The 24,008-nt window shown below is 40.5% G+C and overlaps 1 long non-coding RNA gene across 4 annotated transcripts in view; it reads right to left on the reverse strand.

Moving 5' to 3' along the window:
- Window positions 1-24,008, reverse strand: part of LOC134323123 (uncharacterized) — a 47,461-nt gene that overhangs the window by 3,556 nt on the left and 19,897 nt on the right. For all 4 annotated transcript variants that reach the window (XR_010014014.1, XR_010014015.1, XR_010014012.1 and 1 more), the window contains one exon: window positions 7,403-7,480. This is a non-coding gene — a long non-coding RNA (uncharacterized LOC134323123). The remainder of the gene's footprint in view (window positions 1-7,402; window positions 7,481-24,008) is intronic.

Genomic DNA, 24,008 nt, shown 5'->3' on the forward strand with positions numbered 1-24,008 from the left:
TGTACAGAGCACCAGCTGGGCTACACAGAGTAACTGTATACCTACAAAGTTGATCTGTATGGCTTAATCAATGGATCATTAAAACACGTATTAGAGTAGCGTACCTAGTCAAGTTCCTAGTGAGTGTCTATATTGGTAGTGTGCAAAACTGTGTGCAGATTGTAAGTTATTCGTTACCAATACCAGCATCTGCCAGTGCCATGACCCAGCATCCAGGCCTGTGACATGAAAACTGAACCATTTATTGCATTTTATAAACTTTTATTGCTAATTCTCTCGAGAGTGTTGTCAGCACCGAATCAGGTCATGTCTCCGCAGTCGGGCAATCAACTCTCTTTCCACTCTTTCACTAATGGATGACATACTGGCACTAACCATTTACTATCCTCAAAGCACTCTCACTAGAGTCCCTGACATCAAGGGAAGCTTAATAAATTCTGTCTTTTTAAGCTCTGCATGCTTCAGTTTCCTCTTCCTTAGGCTTAGAGCAGCTTCTTCAATACTGAAGTTTTTGAACAATTGAAGAGGATCAGACCTTGAACTCTATGAACTGGTTCAAAAAACTAAAACACAGTGATGAGTCCACTAACTAAATAATACACTATGAGGTCAAAATTAAGTCTACACCCCATGGTTTTGGGATCCTATTCCAGCTTTTCAATAGGCACAAGGCACACAGTAACACCCTAGACGGGGTGCCAGTCCATTGCAGGGCAGACACACATACACACATACGCACACCCATTCACCTATAGGGCAATTCAGTGTCTCCAATTAACCTGACCATGTTTTTGGACTGTGGGAGGAAACCCACACAGACACGGGGAGAACATGAAAACTCCGCACAGAAAGGACCTGGACCTCAGACATTTTATTGCATTACCTGACTGTACCCTGAGCAGGAGCTCAAATAATGCACAATAGTACCAAATCTTCTTCTTCTTCTTTCGGCTTTTTCCCTTTTTCAGGGGTCGCCACAGCGAGTCATCCTCATGATCGCTTATTGATTTGGCACAATTTTTACGCCGGATGCCCTTCCTGACACAACCCTCCCTAATTTATCCGGGCTTGGGACCGGCACTACAATGCACTAGTGCATCTAGCGGCTAGGTATCTATAGGACAATTCAGTGTTTCCAATTAACCTGGTGGCATGTTTTTGGACTGTGGGAGGAAACCGGAGTACCCGCAGGAAACCCACGCGGACACGGGGAGAACATGCAAACTCCGCACAGAAAGGACCCGGACCGCCTTGTTGTGAGGCGACAGTGCTACCCACTAAGCCACCGTGCCGCCCGCACAATAGTACCAAATCAAATAGCTTCAAATGTATTGCCTGTTTATAACTTGCGTGCTAACAGAGCCCTGACTTAAACCCCAATTAACACATCTGGAGTAAACAGTTCATTGTTCAATGCAAGCCAGACATTTTATTAAACATCAGAGCCTGACCTCACACATGTAAAAATCACAAATGTAATAATTTTATTCGGAAGGATTGTGGTTCTTAAAGCCAGGAATAAATGTTGGGATTTCATATTACTGCACATAATAGAGTATCCAGTAAAATAACCAATATGCTTAATGTCAGGTGTCCATATACTTTGGCCACATAGTGTATTATATGGTGTTTGTTATGTGATGTTTAAGCTATGCATCTTTTAGGACCATTGATACCTTAGTGTGCATTTAAAGACACAGGGACTGTGTAAAACATGGTGGATCCATTTTTACAGGGACGCAAGGCAGAAATTTCCTAGACAGGGCACCAGTCCATCGCAGGGTCTTCACCCCCCAGCTCTCATGTCTGTGTTAATAAACGACCGAAACACAGCAAAACAGATGTGAAAATAATGGATAAAGAGGCACACCAGAAGAATATGGAAGACAGTTTTCTTGGCCTGTGACATCAAGCTGATTGGGTCTGTACCTCCTGCTCTCGCCTCTCTATATTCTGGTCAGTTCTATGCATGCGATTGGTGCCACTCTTCTGACTTTTGAGCTGTTCTTTGCCTCAGGCCACTGCATTATTTGCGCAGTGTTGCCCTGCACATCATTGAACGTTACAGTTTCATTCTGTTCAGCTTGACGGCTCATAGAGAAAGTGTCAAGTGTAATTCGAAAGTTGCCTAGAGATTGTCGTTACGAGGAAAAATAAAGAGTTAAGCTAACAAAACCTTAAATGCTTTGGCAAGCAGAAGTGCCATTATAATCTGGAGTCTATTCTTAAGCAGGTAAGCAGTTTCTATATTTAAAAGTATAGCCGCATGTGCTGTTATTTTTGACACAAGGGAAATTGCTGTTCCATTCTTTGCTTTGATTGCAGTGTTCAGGCAAGTTCAGCTGAGCAGATGTTCGCTGATGCTTACATTTTTAGTTTTAGAAGTTGGTTTAAAAGGTTTTTTAGTTCTAAAACCATCAGTCCTGTAAAATGTACTTTAATTCTCAGTGTAAGACACTAACTCTAATTAAGCCATTATTTTTTAAGCCCTGACACTTCACACCAAACACCTCTTCTAACCTGCTATGGGCGAGCTGGATGTCTACACAGACATACAGAGACTGGCTATGTCTTGGGGGGAGGGTGGATCTGTGATTAATTGGCATTCCTGTCTTTCGCCCAGTGTTCCCAATGGAACCAGACCTGCCACATCTCTGACCAATGTAACACAGTTGATGAAACTGAAATGAAATGTGTATTAATACTGCAAATAAAAATGAAATATGCTTTTCTGGAAAATACATCCACTTCCTTTATAAATATGTTACCGGGGTTAGGAATAGTAATAGCAATCACAGTGAAGCAACTTTTTTCCCCAATTTTCTCCCCTAATTTAGTCATATCCAATTACCCTGATTATGTTATGCTTCACCTCTACCGACACAACCCTCCACTGCTGACTGAGGAGCTTCGCAAATGACACACGCCCCAGAATCGCCCACTCTGACACGTATGCAGTACCGACTGCATCTTTTCACCTGCACAAGGCGAGTTCATATGCAGATCAGCCTCATCATTCCTCAACTCTGCGCAGACGCCATCAATCAGCCAGCAGAATTCGTAATTGCACCAGTTATGAGGAACCCGGTCTGGCTTTTCCACCCTGTGAACAACAGCCAATCGTTGTTCATGTAGGCGCTCAGCCCAGCCGGATGGCAGAGCTGAGCCTCGATACGATGTATTCAAAATCCCAGCTCTGGTGTGCTAGCGTATTTTACCGCTGTGCCACCTGAGCGCCGTGGAGGAGCTTTCTAAAGTTTTTCAGGGACACAATTAAAAACAAGAGTTAAATGAAAAAGCCAGAGAGCCATAGCAAATGAAAAAAAAAATCCCTATCTGTACGATTGCTGTGATCATTCATAAGTGAAAAGTTAATAGAACAACAAATCATTCCTGAACAGGCACCACAAGATCTCTTGCTCCCAGACTAATGATAAGAAAGATAAAGAGAAGCCAGCAGTCACTTAAAAAGTCTTGCAGCTACCACAACAAAGCACAATAAGCATTAAAGTACACCACAGTCTTCTCCATTTTACATACTTTGCAAAACTCTAAACGCTAAAAAGAAGCACATGGATCTTTGATTAGCATATGAATAATAAGACAAATCAGAACAATTGTCTGATGAAACAAAAATAGAACTGTCTGGCAAGGATTGAGCATGTTATATCTGAAAGAATAAGGGTTGCTTGTATGATCTCATGAACACCATTTCCACAGTGGGAGCATCACGACATAGTGCAGCTACTCTATAAATGATAGTGCCAATACATTAGGAAACATCACTGTACTACTTTGCACTGTAGTACACTTTATAATTTATACTTTACAGTTGACACTTTATAATCTATGTCAGCCTCCATATGTACCCACAGGCCCTGTTGTTAAAGTGTGTTGCTGTGAATTTGCATGTACTTGTTTGTATAATGTAAAACTTTATAGTGTGTACTATTACTTTTGATTGCTACTGAGGCCTTAATTTCCTTTGAAATTAATAAAGTATCAATCTGTCTCCATTTATTATAAAACATTTTAATGAGGCCGAAAACTACTTATTTTATGCTTTTAAGAGCAACCATTTGCCAAGACAATGGGTCAAGAATAAACCGCAATGCTTCAAAAGCGGTTATTTAATACAAAGCTGTACAATACAATGCTAACCATGCTTCACATGGGAAAGTTGAATACTTAACCTGACTGTAACCTGAGCAGGAGCTGTAAGTAAAGCATATGTATGATGCTATTCAATATAATTGAAAAAATAAAGTGTCCTTAAAAGACCATAGATAATGCACAAGAGTACCAAATTAAATGGCCTTAAATGTGTTGCCTGCTTATTCTGATTTTTTTTAAAACTATTTAAAACACATAAAATACCCAGTCAGGGAAACATACACTGATCAGCCATAACATTAAAACCACCTCCTTGTTCCTACACTCACTGTCTATTTTATCAGCTCCACTTACCATACAGAAGCACTTTGTAGTTCTACAATTACTGACTGTAATCCATCTGTTTCTCTGCATGCTTTGTTAGCCCCCTTTCATGCTGTTCTTTAATGGTCAGGACCCCTACAGAGCAGGTATTATTTAGGTGGTGGATCATTCTCAGCACTGCAGTGACAATGACATGGTGGTGGTGGGTTAGTGTGTGTTGTGCTGGTATGAGAGGATAAGAGACAGCAGAACTGATGGAGTTTTTAAAAACTGGACTGAGAATAGTCCACCAATCAAAATATCCAGCCAAGAGTTCCCCATGGGCAGCGTCCTGTGACCACTGATGAAGGTCTAGAAGATGACCGACTCAAACAGCAGCAATAGATGAGCGATCGTCTCTGACTTTACATCTGCAAAGTGGACCAACTAGGTAGAAGTGTCTAATAGAGTGGACAGTGAGTGGACACGGTATTTAAAAACTCCAGCAGCATTGCTGTGTTTTATCCACTCACACCAGCACAACACACACTAACACACCACCACCATGTCAGTGTCACTGCAGTGCTGAGAATGATCCACCACCTAAATAATACCTGCTCTGTGGTGGTCCTGTGGGGGTCCTGATCATTGAAGAACAGGGTGAAAGCAGGCTAAAAACAGTATGTAGATAAACAGATGGACTACAGTCAGTAATTGTAGAACTACAAAGTGCTCCTATATGGTAAGTGGAGCTGATAAAATGGACAGTGAGTGTAGAAACAAGGAGGTGGTTTTAATGTTATGGCTGATTAGTGTAATTCTTACCTGCAATTTTCCTCCTGTTAAAGTCTCTATAAACTCACTGCCCTTGTAAACACTACACACCTGAACATTTTGTACTAGTCGATGTTTAATTCATGAGTTCCTTTTCATAAATCTGTTTACTGACGTGGTCCAGACCTGCTCGATATGTAAATAAGCCTTTGACTTTGACAGTCTTTATTAAGTGTAATCTGCATCTGATTTATTCAGAGAGGAAGGTTAGCTGGCATTTGGAGCATCTCTTGGTCCCACAATAAACCTAAACCAAAACAAACCCAGAAACTGACAGCAGATAAATAATTAATAGTTTGGACCCACAGTTGTTTTGATGGTTATAGCATGTCCATTCTAATATGACCCAAAGTCTCTGGGATCATTTTTATATCAGTGGAAAATAATTCCCTTCCACTGTCTTGATTATGTCCTGCAGTGAGAGAGAATATGATTGACGGCTGCATAAATAATTTGATTTCTTTAAAGGAAGCTTTTCACCCTCATATCCCAGTGTTGTTAGATTCTAGACTTGACTATTTTTTTTAATAAAACAATAAAGTGTAAAAGGACATTTTTTAATATTCCTACAGATTTCAATTTTGATCCATTCCTCTGGGAAGGCTTTTAAAGTCTTTCTTTTAAAATGTATGCCCATTTAGTCCAAAGAGCTTTTGTGAGGGCAGGCACTGATGCTGGATGAAAGGCATTGCTCGTGAATGACATTCCAAACAATCCCAAAGGTGTTTAGTGGAGTTTTTTCACAACAAACATGTCAAAAAAGTCTTTATGGGTATTTATTTGTGCAGGCACTGTTTAAACAAAGCTTTAAGCATTTAAATAATTGTATAGAATTGTTTCTAAAGACCTCACAGCAATGAATGTGTTTGAAATACCTAAACTCAGTAATCAGGAGTCAATGGTACCCTCACATGTATGCAAGTCACTCATGCCGTGGCCACTAATGCACCCCATACCATGATGATGCACAGGGTGCATAGATGTTCCTGCACCTTTCACTGATCACAGACTTGAAACTGAACCAGGGACTCATCTAACAAGAGCACGTTTCCACTGCGGACCATCTGATTTGTGCTGAAGCGATTCTGCACAGAATTGATGTACAGCTTTTTCTTTGTGTAACAGTTATAGGTTGCATTTCTTGATGCAGTGGTAAACTGTGTTAAGTGATAATGGTTTTCTAAAGTACCCTTAAGCTCATGTGAAAATATTTATCACTGTGATGATGCATGATGGTTTCTCATACAATGCCGTCTGACAGCTCAAATGTTTATTTATTTATTTATTAATTAGGATTTTAACATCATGTTTTACACTTTGGTTACGTGCAAACTCCACACAGAAAGGACCCAGACCACCCCACCTAGGTATCAAACCCAGGACCTTGTTACCCATTGCTACCCACTGAGCCACCGTTTCGCCCGACAGCTCAAATGGCATGCACGTTTAACATCGGTTTCCAGCTTTGCCCTACACAGACTGAGGTATCTCCAGATTCCCTGAATCTTTTCAGACTATTATGAACAGTAAATGGCGAAAGACCAATGAGCTGATTGGCAATTCTCTCCTGAAGTTTGGCTCAAGTGGTGAGCCACGTCCCATCATTACTTGTAAAGATTTTATACCCACTCATGATCCTCTAACCTGTTACCAATGTATCTGCTTATTGTTGTAACTTCAGTATTCTATAGAGTCGGGCAAGTTGTAGCCTAGCGGTTAAGGTACTGGACTAGTAATTAGAAGGTCGCCCTTGAGCAAGGCCCTTAACCCTCAATTGCTCAGACTGTATACTGTAACTGTAATGTAAGTCGCTTTGGATAAAGGCGTCTGCTAAATGCCAAAAATGTAAATGCATAGACTTTTTACACTAATTTTGCCCTCATCCCAACTTTTTTGGAGTCTGTTCTCAAGCTTTTAAGTTCAAATCTCAAATGTGCTATTTGATCTGTTGGCTGGTTATTACACCTGCACGATTCATAGACAGTCATATGTGACTCCCTACACAATACTGCTCTCTATGATGCCTCATTTGTGGAAGGTGAATAGAAGTGGTCAACGACTGTGCACATGTTTGAATGATTTACAGATAGCAATCGGAATGAATGAAAAAAGGGTTTTAGAAACCAAGAGAAAGGTCAGTGTGAATCAAAACCTTCTGCCCTGTAATGGACTGGCGACCTCTCCAGGGTATTTTCTGTCTTTTGCTTAATGAATCAAACCCACTGTGAGCCTGGAAAGGATAAAACAGAGATAAAACAGACAATGAATTAATTAATTGTGAAACACTGTAGGTTAAAAAAAAAATAATAATAAATTTAAGAAGTCAAAGTTAAATAACTAAAATACAAATTTCTCTATTCAACAATGTCTTCAAATCAATTCAGTCATTAATTTATAATATTGGTCTCAACTATTTTAGATGCTACCATAGTGCCTGCATGTTTTTTTTAATAAGATGTGAAAAAAGAAGTGTCATTTATTTTTAATTAAAATTCTAATTCATTTACTATCCCAGGCCATGAGAAACTTTGACTTGTTAAAAAGAACAAAGATCCAACAGGGAGTAGAGCTAGAAGTATTGAGAAAGGCAAATATCTTAAATTCAGCCAGGCAGGTCAAAGCAGCATCAGGGTTGTTATTTCTTTACTTGCTCTATATCACGTGTCAAACTCAAGGCCCGCTACGTCATTTTATGTGGCCTGCGAGAGTCTTAAAATACACTGTAACATCGTACATAAACTGCATCTCCCACAATGCATGCCGATTTTGTGACCCGCAGAGTGACCGCATCTCACCACTAAATGGCAGTGTTTCTACATCAGTGTTTAACTGAGGCGGTTTTCCAACAAGTGATGTTGAGAAATATTTACAAATAATCCCAAAATGTACAAAGAAGGGAAATTGAAGCAGAAGGAGGTAATTTAATGAAAGATGGGAAAGTGAATACAAGTTTGTGCTTTAAGAAGAGAAACGGGTGCGTCTCTTGTGTTATGAGGCCGTGTCTGTGGTAAAGGGGTAGAATGTAAATGTAGATATACAGTATAAATTTGACATCTTGACACCGAACACAGAATTTAGCCTCCAAGAAAAACAGACTGCAATCACAGCAAGATACGTTGCAGTCGGCCCTTTGAGGGCCACCATAATGCTGACATGGCCCTCGGTGAAAATGAGTTTGACACCCCTGCTCTATATGTTTTATTACATCATACTATTTTATCAAAGTTTCCATACAGCATCCTGTTCCCTACCAATGTGAAACATTAAAGAAAGTTAACTGACTTTTAAACCAATCACATTACTCTATTTCCAGCCTTGACAGCAGTTTGCTTACCTACAAAGCGTAGTTTGCACCCAAATTCACTAAACTCTCTGTCCAAATTGAAACTAAGTGTAAAAATAACCTACATATCTTCTTTCTTCTTCTTTAGCTTTCTTTATTGCCACTAGTGCAGCTCTGAAGAATGATTTCAGTGGTTCTTGTGATCATACATTTTTTGTAAGACTGCTTACATTGACTTTGGCTGCCTTGGATGCCACGACTCCCCTAATTAATTAAAATGCTTTATACATGCTGTATGTGCAGAGAAGGATGCAATTACTGTAACCTGTCAATTTATAGAAGGCCCATATTTTATTTTGTCAAAGCCAAACAAGCCTTTGCGATGTACAGCTAGACCCTTTCACTGAAGATTTATGACTTGCCACTGGCACTACTGTAGGTGACAAATCATTTTCCTTTCTCTGGAAAAGAATACAATTAAAAAGTCAGTCAAATCTTACTCTAATTCACACTTTATTTAATGTACATTTAATCATATGACTGAATTTCAGTACTATTAAAGATTGTATGTTTAATCACTTGATTTACAAAACTGTTGATTATATTATTGATCAAAGATTAAGAATATTGAGAAAGCATGCCAATTTATTTTGAAGAAAGGCGAGCCAGGTGTTCCGTCATCTCCTGAGGCAAAGACAGACTGCTCAATTTGGGACACACTGTAACCTTGGCTTTTTTGGAGAACAAAATGTGAAAGCAGTTTTTAAGCTCTAATGGGGAAAATAGCCGGAAGAGTTTTTGCAACCACAGACCATGTACAACAAATACAATTTTAGATAAGCATGCATAAAAATGCTAAGAAATATAGCATAATTAATGTTTATAATGTTAGTATGTATAAATTGTGACAGTATATTAAGATACATAGTTTTAAACGAGGGGTGTAAATGTAGCTTAACAGTTTTAATCGATACCAGCCATCATGTCAACGGATAAGCTTTTTAACTGTTAGGCTTTCTGTGAAACATTAAAACATTGACTATGACTGGGTTTTATGATGAAGCTTTAGGCCTAAACTGCTTAATGTGGTGAAAGTGGCAGTAACGTAAAACATAAACATCATATCAGGACTTGCTCAGCATAAACAATGAATAAAAAAGAAAGTCACCAGTCATGATTAACTGTGCCTGACGGAGAAATGGCCTAAGTCTTGACATGGATCTGCACACTGTCCAAGGTATTCTTGCATTGTGGCCAGTGTTTCCCGACCTGTCGTGACTCTTACCAGGATATTTATTTATTTATTCAAATTTTAACACCATGTTTTACACACTTTGGTTACATTCATGACAGAACAGGTAGTTACTCAGTACACAAGATTTATCAGTTCACAAGTTTTAATGTCAAACTCCACACAGAAAGGACCTGGACCTGTTTTCGCTGTGAGGCGACAGTACCGCCCAACTCTTACCAGGATAAAGCGGTTTTTAGGCTGATCAATTATTAGGGATGCAATTGTGATCAGCAGTATCCTACCTTAATATTGGGGAATAGGAGGGCCATTACACATTACACACCATTACACATACAGTGTATCACAGAAGTGAGTACACCCCTCACATTTCTGCAGATATTTAAGTATATCTTTTCATGGGACAACACTGACAAAATGACACTTTGACACAATGAAAAGTAGTCTGTGTGCAGCTTATATAACAGTGTAAATTTATTCTTCCCTCAAAATAACTCAATATACAGCCATTAATGTCTAAACCACCGGCAACAAAAGTGAGTACACCCCTAAGAGACTACTCCCCTAAATGTCCAAATTGAGCACTGCTTGTCATTTTCCCTCCAAAATGTCATGTGATTTGTTAGTGTTACTAGGTCTCAGGTGTGCATAGGGAGCAGGTGTGTTCAATTTAGTAGTACAGCTCTCACACTCTCTCATACTGGTCACTGAAAGTTCCAACATGGCACCTCATGGCAAAGAACTCTCTGAGGATCTTAAAAGACGAATTGTTGCGCTACATGAAGATGGCCAAGGCTTCAAGAACATTGCCAACACCCTGAAACTGAGCTGCAGCACAGTGGCCAAGATCATCCAGCGTTTTAAAAGAGCAGGGTCCACTCAGAACAGACCTCGCGTTGGTCGTCCAAAGAAGCTGAGTGCACGTGCTCAGTGTCACATCCAACTGCTGTCTTTGAAAGATAGGCGCAGGAGTGCTGTCAGCATTGCTGCAGAGATTGAAAAGGTGGGGGGTCAGCCTGTCAGTGCTCAGACCATACGCCGCACACTACATCAAATTGGTCTGCATGGCTGTCACCCCAGAAGGAAGCCTCTTCTGAAGTCTCTACACAAGAAATCCCTCAAACAGTTTGCTGAAGACATGTCAACAAAGGACATGGATTACTGGAACCATGTCCTATGGTCTGATGAGACCAAGATTAATTTGTTTGGTTCAGATGGTCTCAAGCATGTGTGGCGGCAATCAGGTGAGGAGTACAAAGATAAGTGTGTCATGCCTACAGTCAAGCATGGTGGTGGGAATGCCATGGTCTGGGGCTGCATGAGTGCAGCAGGTGTTGGGGAGTTACATTTCATTGAGGGACACATGAACTCCAATATGTACTGTGAAATACTGAAGCAGAGCATGATCCCCTCCCTCCGGAAACTGGGTCGCAGGGCAGTGTTCCAGCATGATAATGACCCCAAACACACCTCTAAGACGACCACTGCTTTATTGAAGAGGCTGAGGGTAAAGGTGATGGACTGGCCAAGCATGTCTCCAGACCTAAACCCAATAGAACATCTTTGGGGCATCCTCAAGCGGAAGGTGGAGGAGCGCAAAGTCTCGAATATCCGCCAGCTCCGTGATGTCGTCATGGAGGAGTGGAAAAGCATTCCAGTGGCAACCTGTGAAGCTCTGGTAAACTCCATGCCCAGGAGAGTTAAGGCAGTTCTGGGAAATAATGGTGGCCACACAAAATATTGACACTTCAGGAACTTTCACTAAGGGGTGTACTCACTTTTGTTGCCGGTGGTTTAGACATTAATGGCTGTATATTGAGTTATTTTGAGGGAAGAAAAAATTTACACTGTTATATAAGCTGCACACAGACTACTTTTCATTGTGTCAAAGTGTCATTTTGTCAGTGTTGTCCCATGAAAAGATATACTTAAATATCTGCAGAAATGTGAGGGGTGTACTCACTTTTGTGATACACTGTATATGCACAGTGTATAACAAAATGCCCATAAGCAGTCTGTTTACTAGTATAACAGTTTCTATGTTTGACTTAAAACCAAAAAAAGAGATGCATCCGAGATGTTATGGATTAACATTGTGCTGCATGTGCACTCAGGGGATCAGTTATGCTTTTTCTGCGTAGGCCTCAGTAAAACACCTGCTTTCTCTACATGGTGTTAATATGTATGTGTGTGTGATACTGGCAACTCTCCTTTTATTTTAAATGTCAGCTGTTTGTACTTGGAAGTAAATTTACCATTCTTACATTTAACAGCAAAGCTCTATTATTGGTGCTTCAGTTCCAAGGTAGGTCACCAGTACCTGTCTAGTGAAATACCTGTCTATATCCCTGGCAGTCCTATATATATATATATATATATATATATATATATATATATATATATATATATATATATATATATATATATATATATATATATTAGGGCTGTCGAAGTTAACGCGATAATAACGCATTAACGCGATTTCAATTTAACGCGATTAAAAATAATAGTGCCGTTAACGCAAATTCTAGTTAATGTTGAGACTTGACTGGTAGAACTACAACGCTCGGTTACATTATGTTAACATTATGTTAAAACAAACGTTTTAATGTCGGACTTGCCACCGTTTTTCATTTGCGGTTTGTTAGCATAATGTAACCGAGCGTTGTAGTGATGCACTTATAAAGAAATAAATACACGCTATATTCACAAGTTGTCGGGAGCAGAACACTTTTATTAACTTATTCTGTTAAGGTACCAAATACCGGAAAGCTGAGTCAAGCACGTTAGTCCATGAACTATGGAAGCCCCAAAGGGTCAAAACACACTCACTTCGTGTAGAAACGGCCATCAAACCATTGTCACAATACAACCACAGAAAAGTCTGTTACAATAACTACGCCTTATCCCACCTAAAGCACCGCTGATCTACAATGTTTGCTGATGGAGAAATTCTAAACTACAATCTGACATTTACTGCCTAGTATGTGAGTGAATAAACTCCCTTACAGTTTTCTCTTGTCCCAGCAGTTTTTAACATCAGTACATTTAGCATAAAATGTGTTCACCATTTTAATTGTAACATTTCACATAAAAATCCTTGTTTTCTATAACATTTACACAGATTTTTTTTTAATGCGATTAATCGCGATTAACTATATGAAATTCTGAGATTAATCGCGATTAAAAATGTTAATCGTTTGACAGTCCTAATATATATATATACAGTGTATCACAAAAGTGAGTACACCCCTCACATTTCTGCAGATATTTAAGTATATCTTTTCATGGGACAACACTGACAAAATGACACTTTGACACAATGAAAAGTAGTCTGTGTGCAGCTTATATAACAGTGTAAATTTATTCTTCCCTCAAAATAACTCAATATACAGCCATTAATGTCTAAACCACTGGCAACAAAAGTGAGTACACCCCTAAGAGACTACACCCCTAAATGTCCAAATTGAGCACTGCTTGTCATTTTCCCTCCAAAATGTCATGTGATTTGTTAGTGTTACTAGGTCTCAGGTGTGCATAGGGAGCAGCTGTGTTCAATTTAGTAGTACAGCTCTCACACTCTCTCATACTGGTCACTGAAAGTTCCAACATGGCACCTCATGGCAAAGAACTCTCTGAGGATCTTAAAAGACGAATTGTTGCGCTACATGAAGATGGCCAAGGCTACAAGAAGATTGCCAACACCCTGAAAGTGAGCTGCAGCACAGTGGCCAAGATCATCCAGCGTTTTAAAAGAGCAGGGTCGACTCAGAAAAGACCTCGCGTTGGTCGTCCAAAGAAGCTGAGTGCACGTGCTCAGCGTCACATCCAACTGCTGTCTTTGAAAGATAGGCGCAGGAGTGCTGTCAGCATTGCTGCAGAGATTGAAAAGGTGGGGGGTCAGCCTGTCAGTGCTCAGACCATACGCCGCACACTACATCAAATTGGTCTGCATGGCTGTCACCCCAGAAGGAAGCCTCTTCTGAAGTCTCTACACAAGAAAGCCCGCAAACAGTTTGCTGAAGACATGTCAACAAAGGACATGGATTACTGGAACCATGTCCTATGGTCTGATGAGACCAAGATTAATTTGTTTGGTTCAGATGGTCTCAAGCATGTGTGGTGGCAATCAGGTGAGGAGTACAAAGATAAGTGTGTCATGCCTACAGTCAAGCATGGTGGTGGGAATGCCATGGTCTGGGGCTGCATGAGTGCAGCAGGTGTTGGGGAGTTACATTTCATTGAGGGACACATGAACTCCAATATGTACTGTGAAATACTGAAGCAGAGCATGATCCCCTCCCTCCGGAAACTGGGTCGCAGGGCAGTGTTCCAGCATGATAATGACCCCAAACACACCTCTAAGACGACCACTGCTTTATTGAAGAGGCTGAGGGTAAAGGTGATGGACTGGCCAAGCATGTCTCCAGACCTAAACCCAATAGAACATCTTTGGGGCATCCTCAAGCGGAAGGTGGAGGAGCGCAAAGTCTCGAATATCCGCCAGCTCCGTGATGTCGTCATGGAGGAGTGGAAAAGCATTCCAGTGGCAACCTGTGAAGCTCTGGTAAACTCCATGCCCAGGAGAGTTAAGGCAGTTCTGGGAAATAATGGTGGCCACACAAAATATTGACACTTCAGGAACTTTCACTAAGGGGTGTACTCACTTTTGTTGCCGGTGGTTTAGACATTAATGGCTGTATATTGAGTTATTTTGAGGGAAGAATACATTTACACTGTTATATAAGCTGCACACAGACTACTTTTCATTGTGTCAAAGTGTCATTTTGTCAGTGTTGTCCCATGAAAAGATATACTTAAATATCTGCAGAAATGTGAGGGGTGTACTCACTTTTGTGATACACTGTATATATTAGGGCTTTAATATATATTTTTCTCCCTTTTAGCGCGTCCAATTGCCCAATTGTGCCATGCTTCCTCTCCACCAATGCCGATCCCTGCTCTGATTGAGGAGAACAAAGCTAACCCAAGCCCCCCTCCAGCACGTGGGCAGCATGCCGTATGCATTTTATCACCTGTTTTTTGACGAGTGCAGTGCAGCTCAGCGTTGTGTACGAAGAGGACACACCCTGAGAGCACTCTTTTCTCATCTCTGTGCCGGCACCATCAATCAGCCAGCAGAGGTCGTAATTGCATCAGTCATGGGAGAGAGACCCCATCCGGCTTAGTCCCGCCCATATCTGAACAACAGGCCAATCACTGTTCATGTGGCCGCTCAGCCTTAGCCGGTAGGCAGAGCTGAGATTCGATACAATGTATTTTAGATCCCAGCTCTGGTTCCAGCATGTGTTTTTACCACTGCACCACCCGAGAGGCCGCAGTCCTATATTTTTAACCTGCTGTTCTGGCAGTGGGCACAGAGCCTTTTTCTCTGAGCTATTAGAACCCATTTTAAAGTTTTTTATTGGAAAGCAAAGGTAGTTAAAATATGGAATTATGGACAGGTGCATTGTACTTATATTGCATTTATATTCTTAATTTACCATAATTTGACAGTATCCAATCATTGTTATTGCTTTCAACTATTATTATTATTGATAATTTATAATTACATATCTAGTTAACCTGGCTGCATGTCTTTGGACTCGTTTGAGAAAACCGGACATGGAGACACGGGGTGAACATGCAAACTCCACACAAAAGGGACCTGGACCATTTTGCCTAGGAATTAAACCCAGGACCTTCTTGCTGTAAGACAACAGTGCTACCCACTGAGCCATACTGCCACCCCGTTTTGTTACTATGTACAAGTATAAAGTATATTAAATAACGAAAGTGAATGTAATGAATATGTGAATCTCCCCACTGTACAGATCATTTCAACAAATGACACAGACCGCACCATATGGCTACAATGAATGCTTGAAGTGCAAAGAGGTTTAACTCGAAATATTAACAGGGTAAATAAATAATGAGGTATTTGCATGGTAATTAGTGGTAATGATCTTAAGCATGGTGATTAAGTTCCTGGTGTTCAGCTGGGAATCAGCCATGACCCAACGGGCCAGCAGCCCCAGCTGTTGTTGCTTAATGCTTGTTGGTATGCACCACACGCTACAACTGTAGTCTCCTTCTTTGCTTTCCTAATAAACCTGTAACTTTATCTGCACTTTTAATCATTTTTTACTATAGTAAATTCCACATCCTTGTTCAGAACATGAATTTAGTGTATAAAAATCAATTGCAAGAGAATTGCAAAATGCTCCCCCAATATACACTGATTAGGCATAACATTATGACCACCTTCCTAATATTGTGTTGGTCCTCCTTTTGCTGCCCCATATGCAACAAACTGTGATGCACTGTGTATTCTGACACCTTTCTATCAGAACCAGAATCAACTTCTTCAGCAATTTGAGCTACAGTAGCTCGTCTGTTGGATCGGACCACACGGGCCAGCCTTCGCTCCCCACGTGCATCAATGAGCCTTGGCCGCCCATGACCCTGTCGCCAGTTCCCAACTGTTCCTTCCTTGGACCACTTTTAATTGATTCTGACCACTGCAGACCGGAAACACCCCACAAGAGCTGCAGTTTTGGAGATGCTCTGACCCAGTCGTCTAGCCATCACAATTTGGCCCTTGTCAAACTTGTCCATTTTTCTTGCTTATAACATATCAGCTTTGAAGATAAAATGTTCACTTGCTGCCTGATATATCCCACCCACTAACAGGTGCCGTGATGAAGAGATAATCAGCGTTATTCACTTCACCTGTCAGTGGTCATAATGTTATGCCTTGTCAGTGTAGTGTATATTCCACTCACTAACTCTGATGAAAACTCTAATGGATCTTAAAATTACTCAGTTGTTAATATGGCAGTAATGTTTTAGTATGCACACTCCCCCAATCCTCGTACATTCGGTCCCCCCAACCTTTAATTCATGGCTTTGTCCTTGCTTTATTGTCATTTCAGTTATGTACAAGTACATAATGAAATTAAACAATGGTCCTCCAGCACCAGGGTGCAACAAAGAACACAACTGGAGGCAATACAATATACACAGTGCAGTCAAACAATAGTGTAATAAATACAAGAACCTATAATAAATATAAGAACCTATAATAAATACAAGGTACATTTTTAGACCTTAAAAAGTAAAGAAAGTGGAACCAGGACACGTGTGGTGTTGGCCAGTAAACAGTACTGAGTGAATTTAAAGTGAACAAAGGAACATACAACATACTTTGATATGTAAGCATCAGTGTAGGGTTTGTATAGCACCAGCGATATTAGACAACAGTGTGCAAGAATGCAAGTGATATCTCTTATATAGTCTTATATAATCTCTATATAGTCACTGACTGCAGGCATAGTAGTTGTATGTATTATGACCAGGGAGCAAGACTGTCAGTTGGGTATGTTTGTGTGTGTGTGTCCATTAGTTCAGACTCTATTAACTCCCATGTGAGTGAAGCAGATTTCTCCAGACTGTTTCCCATATTGTTGAAGTCAGGATGTACGGCATTTCATGGCAACTGTCGACTAATGCCTTGGGCTTGCCAGGAGAAAGCGCTGGACAAACACTCATGGCGGAGAGAAATAATTGGGCACATTTATCCATTCAGGCTTTGCTCCAGGCATGTGCCTCAGGGATTTATTGTAAATGGATGATGCCAGTTTAGTGTCCAGCTTCCTGAAGATTTAGACCACATTTGGACCAGGGTTGTTACAGTGCTTTAAAAGTAATTCATTATGACTAATTAAAAAAAATAATGAATTTTTTTCAAACTTGATTCTCAGATTGTACTAATCAATAAAAAACCCAAGGCCTTTTAACAATTTATTAAAATTTAAAACTAGAAAGTGATTTAAAGAAAGTATTCACATCTTTTGTCATTTTAAGACTAGCTTTGATCCTGTGCAACACATTATCTTGTCAACTCAATTTGTTGATATCCAACCTGTGTATAAAATCTGTGGATCAGCTGATTTACTTACTAACAAAGGAATTTTGATTAAGTCTGTCCACAATAAACTCTTCACAGATCAAATCAAATAAAGTCAAAACACAACTTCTGGCTGCTTCCATATTTAAAGGCATTCCTGATTTAATCCTCCTATTATTTATCCGGGGGCGGCACGGTGGCTCGGTGGGTAGCACTGTCACCTCACAGCAAGAAGGTCCTGGGTTTGATCCCCAGGCGGGGTGGTCCGAGTCCTTTCTGTGCGAAGTTTGCATGTTCTTCCCATGTTTGCGTGGGTTTCCTCCGGGAGCTCCGGTTTCCTCCCACAGTCCAAAAACATGCAGTCATGTTAATTGGAGACACTGAATTGCCCTATAGGTGAATGGGTGTGTGTATGTGTGCCTGCTCTGCGATGGACTGGTGCCCCGTCCAGAGTGTTACTGTGTCTTGCACCCATTGAAAAGCTGGGATAGGCTCTAGCACCCCCGCGACCCAAGTTGGATAAGCGGTTAAGAAAAAGAGTGAGTGTGTATTATTTATCCGGGCTGACAAGTGCACCTCCCAATGGCTAGACTGTTTTGGCCATTTCCCAACCGCCAGACACCAGCCAATTATGTCCATGCAGATGGCTGACTAGTCTATAGCACTCTAGGATGGGCTACCTGAGGTCACACAGTTTAGATTCAAAAATACAAAGCAATCACAAATGCACAGAACATAACTCGGAATTCACTTTATTCTAACATAAATTAAATTTTAAAAATTACAGCCGCAATGCCTAGGTCAGGCTGTACATTTTAACAAAGTCAATTTGCTAGAAGTGCTCCTGTGATACTATTAACCTGACTTAATCTTCTCAGAAATTTAGAAGTCAGTGGCTGAGACTAAAGACATTATTGAGACTAGAGCTGGGCGATAAAACGATGTCGATATGTATCGCGATAAACTTTTCCTCAATAACGATGATAAGATTTGGGCATATTATTGATTCTATTTTTCCTCCTCACTAGCGCAGAACAGCACAGAAAGCAGCCTAAAGACGCAGCACATAGCCAATCAGGCTGCACGCTGAACTAAACGAGACAAGAAATAACTCTTAAACAGTAGCAAGCCACGGGAAGATGGCCAGTGGAGAGAAACCTGAAAGTAAAAAAGAAGGCGAAGGTGAGCCGTCTGATTTTGATGACATTGTTCCAACGAAAGGCCAATGGTTCGAATTTTTTAATTCTGACAAAGTGCAGTTCACCCCAAAATGCAAAATACATTATATTGCCAAAAGTATTCGCTCGCCTGCCTTCACACGCTTATGAACTTGAGTGACCTCCCATTCTTAATCCATAGGGTTTAATATGATGTCGGTCCACCCTTTGCAGCTATAACAGCTTCAACTCTTCTGAGAAGGCTTTCCACAAGGTTTAGGACTGTGTTTATGGGAATTTTTGACCATTCTTCCAGAAGCGCATTTGTGAGGTTAGACAGTGATGTTGGATGAAAAGGCCTGGCTCGCAGTCTCCGCTCTAATTCATCCCAAAGGTGTTCTATCGGGTTGAGGTCAGGACCAGTCAAGTGCTTCCACACCAAACTCGTTCATCCATGTCTTTATGGACCTTGCTTTGTGCACTGGTGCGCAGTCATGTTGGAACAGGAAGGGGCCATCCCCAAACTGTTCCCACAAAGTTGGGAGCATGAAATTGTCCAAAATCTCTTGGTATGCTGAAGCATTAAGAGTTCCTTTCACTGGAACTAAGGGGCCGAGCCCAACTCCTGAAAAACAACCCCACACCATAATCCCCCCTCCACCAAACTTTACACTTGGCACAATGCAGTCAGACAAGTACCGTTCTCCTGGCAACCGCCAAACCCAGACTCGTCCATCGTATTGCCAGACGGAGAAGCGTGATTTGTCACTCCAGAGAACACGTCTCCACTGCTCTAGAGTCCAGTGGAGCGAGGAAATTTCACGACTAGACTTGTTGCACAGGTGGCATCCCATCACGGTACCACGCTGGAATTCACTGAGCTCCTGAGAGCGACCCATTCTTTCACAAATGTTTGTAGAAGCAGTCTGCATGCCTAGGTGTTTGGTTTTATACACCTGTGGCCATGGAAGTGATTGGAACACCTGAATTCACTGATTTGGATGGGTGAGTGAATACTTTTGGCAATATAGTGTATGTCAGTACTAAGTTGGGAAACGCTACCAATTTATTTCATCATTTGAAAAAATACCACCCAATCGAGCAGACAGAGTATAAAAAAAACAGCGTTAAAGTGTTGTTAACCAGCCTCTAGCAGTGCCATCAAGCAGTGGACTTGACATAACAGCATTTGTCACTTACTGTATTTCATGGCTAAAGACATGATGCCTGTTAGTACAATGGAGAAAGAAGGCTTCAAAAACCTTTGGAAAGTACATGACTTAAGGTATTACCAAGTATTTTTTTTTACTATTAGCGTTGCTTTGTGTAATTTGCATACTATGTTTCATCTATATTATGTTCTTATAATAAATATTAAAATATTTTTAAAACAGTACTATTTAATTTGTATTCATTAAAAACTGACAGTGTTACCAAGATCTTTATCATGATAAATAGTGATATTGATCAATACAGAAATATTTATTGTGACAACATTTTTGGCCATATCGCCCAGCTCTAATTGAGACATAATTATAAAATCAACCCAGATCTCAAGAACCCACGTTGCTGTGCAGTATTCCACTGTTCTAGCATTATATGACAGGTGCATTGTGTGCTTGTTTGTCGACCCCGACTCGGAGTTCTTTATTGGCTCAAGTAATTGTTTCGGCTTAAAAATGGTGTCAGAGTTGGCACTGAAAATGAAGTGTTGGCTGAGTATGTGCTGAGTGGAAAGTGTCTATGGTGTCCAATCTGTCTTTCTATTCATCGTCCCACTCAATCATATCTGCTGCTACAACACCGAGCTGTGATTTCTCACATTAACAGTGAATATCTAGTCAGTATTCATTGCTATTTATTTCATTCATTTCATTTACATGCTTTAGCACTGGTCAGGCTTTATCCTGGTCAGAGTGGTGGTGTGTTTTGTTTTCACAGATTTAATGGGCGCAGTGCAGTAACACACTCCGGACAGGACGCCAAACCATTGTGGGGTCTTACCCTCTCCCAACCCCCTATGGACACATTCACATGGGAAGCGTCAAAACTGTTTTCGCGCCGGCTGTTCCATTGTTCCATTCTGTTTAACTTGTTGCTGCGTTCCCTAAGCGGTGTGCACCAGGCTATTTTGCCGCTCAAAGTTCACCTAATTGAACTGTGACCCAGTTTGCTGCTGACCTTTTTAAAGCGCCTCCAATGAAACGACGAACTGTTCGATATGACGTAGTAAAAGCGACTCAGGCAGTACAAACGCTTAACGTGATCAAAACTTGTTCACTTGTAACTTATTGTATTAAAACAACGAGCAAGGAATTCAATTAGTGGGGAGAACATTTGACCAGTAATAATTAGTTTAGTGTTCCTATGTCGTTCTTTTAGTAGGCTTCATCACCCGCGTTGCTCAAAGGAGAGATATCGCAGCTCCTTTCTTCCTTCTGCTGTCAGGCTATACAACCAGCACCGTCCCAAACGTAGACAATTACCATCACAATAATTCACTTGGTTTTTAGTACTTCTCTGTGCAATTACTTTTAAATTATGTGCAATACTTGCTGTACCTGCTGTACTTTGTGCAATATTTTTTAATAACCGTGCATTTGGTTAACTTCATCTATAAATACTGTTTATATTTTTGTAATTTTTACTTTTGTAATTTTTTTGTAACTTTGCACTTTACTGCTGTACTTTGTGCAATATTTCTAATAACTGCAATATTTGGTTTAACTTCCTCTATAAATACTGTTTATATTTTTGTAATTTTTACATATTCTTACTATTTAGTATATGTGTACATACATGTAAACATTTTGTAATTTTCTATTTTTTGTATTCTTGAAAGCTGCTGTAACACTACAAATTTCCCCCTGTGGGATAATAAAAGGCTATCTTATCTTATCTTATTAAATGTTTTAGAATGTTTTACGATTTCTCAGCACACTGAGCTGTAACACAAGTTTAAAAGTGAAACAGCTAAATACAGCTAAACACAAATACATGTAGACGCTTTCAGAGTGTAGTTGACAGTTATTTCACACAAATGCATATTCGTGTCATGGTGCACTTTGATGTTTTACCGCACCGCTCATGCCAAGCGGTGAGCAAAGCGGCGGTTTGCGCAGAGCATTGTGGTTTTGCCACTTCCCATGTGAATGCACCCTAAGACGTGGGGATTCAATTTCTGGATCCCAGCAGTCATGGGCTTGTGGAATTTACTGCAACACTACCCGAGTGCCCCACAAAAATTCCTATATATTTATATACACCAACCAGGCGTAACATTATGACCACTGACAGGTGAAGTGAATAACACTGATTATCTCTTCATCATGGCACCTGTTAGTGGGTGGGATATATTAGGCAGCAAGTGAACATTTTATCCTCAAAGTTGATGTTAGAAGCAGGAAAAATGGGAAAGCTTAAGGATTTGAGTGAGTTTGACAAGGGCCAAATTGTGATGGCTAGACGACTGGGTCAGATCATCTCCAAAACTGCAGCTCTTGTGGGGTGTTCCCGGTCTGCAGTGGTCAGTATCTATCAAAAGTGGTCCAAGGAAGGAACAGTGGTGAACCGGCGACAGGGTCATGGGCGGCCAAGGCTCACTGATGCACGTGAGGAGCGAAGGCTGGTCCGATCCAACAGACAAGCTACTGTAGCTCAGATTGCTAAAGAAGTTAATACTGGTTCTAATTGAAAGGTGACAGAATACACAGTGCATCACAGTTTGTTGTGTGTGGGGCAACAAAAGGGGGGCCAACACAATATTAGGAAGGTGGTCACAATGTTATGCCTCATCGGTGTATATTTTAATGCAATTTTTTAACAAATCGTTGCGAACTGGTTTTGCTGCCTTAATTATTGGCTTTGAATCACATCTCTTCTTCTTGTTATTTCTGTAAAACAAACTAAGAGAATATTTTAGATGACAGTTCAGGCCAAACACAGCTCTGCATCTGTTCACTTATTGTCTTTGTTTTGTCTTTTAGCAAGAAACAGATGTAACAAATTAGAGATCATTAGTAAGTCATTGTGCATGCATATACAATCAATTAAGCATTGATTTCTACCACCTAAACTCACCTCGCTGCTAACCTTGGCGGTGTGTAGATCACAGCATTTTAGCAAGAACAACAGCCATGCAATCCAAATAAGACACACGAGCAGCACAAATGTATGTCCCACAGCTAACAATGAAATGCCCCGGTAAATTTTTATTTCTCTGTGTTTTGTTTTAGATAAGATAGTCAAAAGTGGCTGGAGAATGAACAAAAACTAGTATTGTGGATGAATACACTTGTTTTCAGGTGTAATATGGACACAATTCAGGTATATAGACTAGGCTTGGACTAACTACTGTTTATTTACAACAGGGATTTTTGAAAAAATAAAAAAATTTCACTCTTAATATGGCACTCGAGTAGCCGGGCAGAGGGTCAGATGAGGTCTCTTCTCACTGATGCAATGTAAAATTTGGAACTGGTTAAAGCGCCGATGTGTATCCAAGATAATAAACACACCACACAGGTGCTTGTGGGTATATGATTACAGACTGTACTCCAACAGAGCAGGGGCAGTTGTAGTTTAGCGGTTAAGGTATTGGACTAGCAATCAGTGGGTTGCCGTTTCAAGCCCCACCATTGCCAGGTTGCCACTGTTGGGACTTTGGGCAAGACCCTTAACCCTCAATTGCTTAGATTGTATTCTGTCAGAACTAGGTCACTTTGGATAAAAGTGCCTGCTAAATGCCAAAAATGTAAATGTAAATTACATATATTGTATGTGTTTATATTATATGGATAGTGATAGTGGGTAGAGCATTTGGCAATTAGCTCTGCCATGCAGCCACTTGTTTGTCCCTTATCCTTCTCGGCTCTAGGGGCGCTTACAATGGCTGACCCAGAGTTTTGACCCCAGCTTCCACACAAGCTGGGATATGCAAAAAATTATGTGTTTGTACACATGTATTTGTATATATGACAAATAAAGGCATTCTATTCTAGTTTAAAAGTGCACCTATATTGGAGGTGTACCCAAAAAATTGTTCTCCAGTAGGGATGTAACGAATCAGCTCAATACAGTTAATAACTGATTCAAAAATTCCACGATTCAAATCGATTTGACATGTAAAATGAATCGATATTCACTTTAAACAGCAGA

This window comes from Trichomycterus rosablanca, chromosome 11 (genome assembly GCF_030014385.1).
Source record: "Trichomycterus rosablanca isolate fTriRos1 chromosome 11, fTriRos1.hap1, whole genome shotgun sequence".
Classification (NCBI taxonomy): domain Eukaryota; kingdom Metazoa; phylum Chordata; class Actinopteri; order Siluriformes; family Trichomycteridae; genus Trichomycterus; species Trichomycterus rosablanca.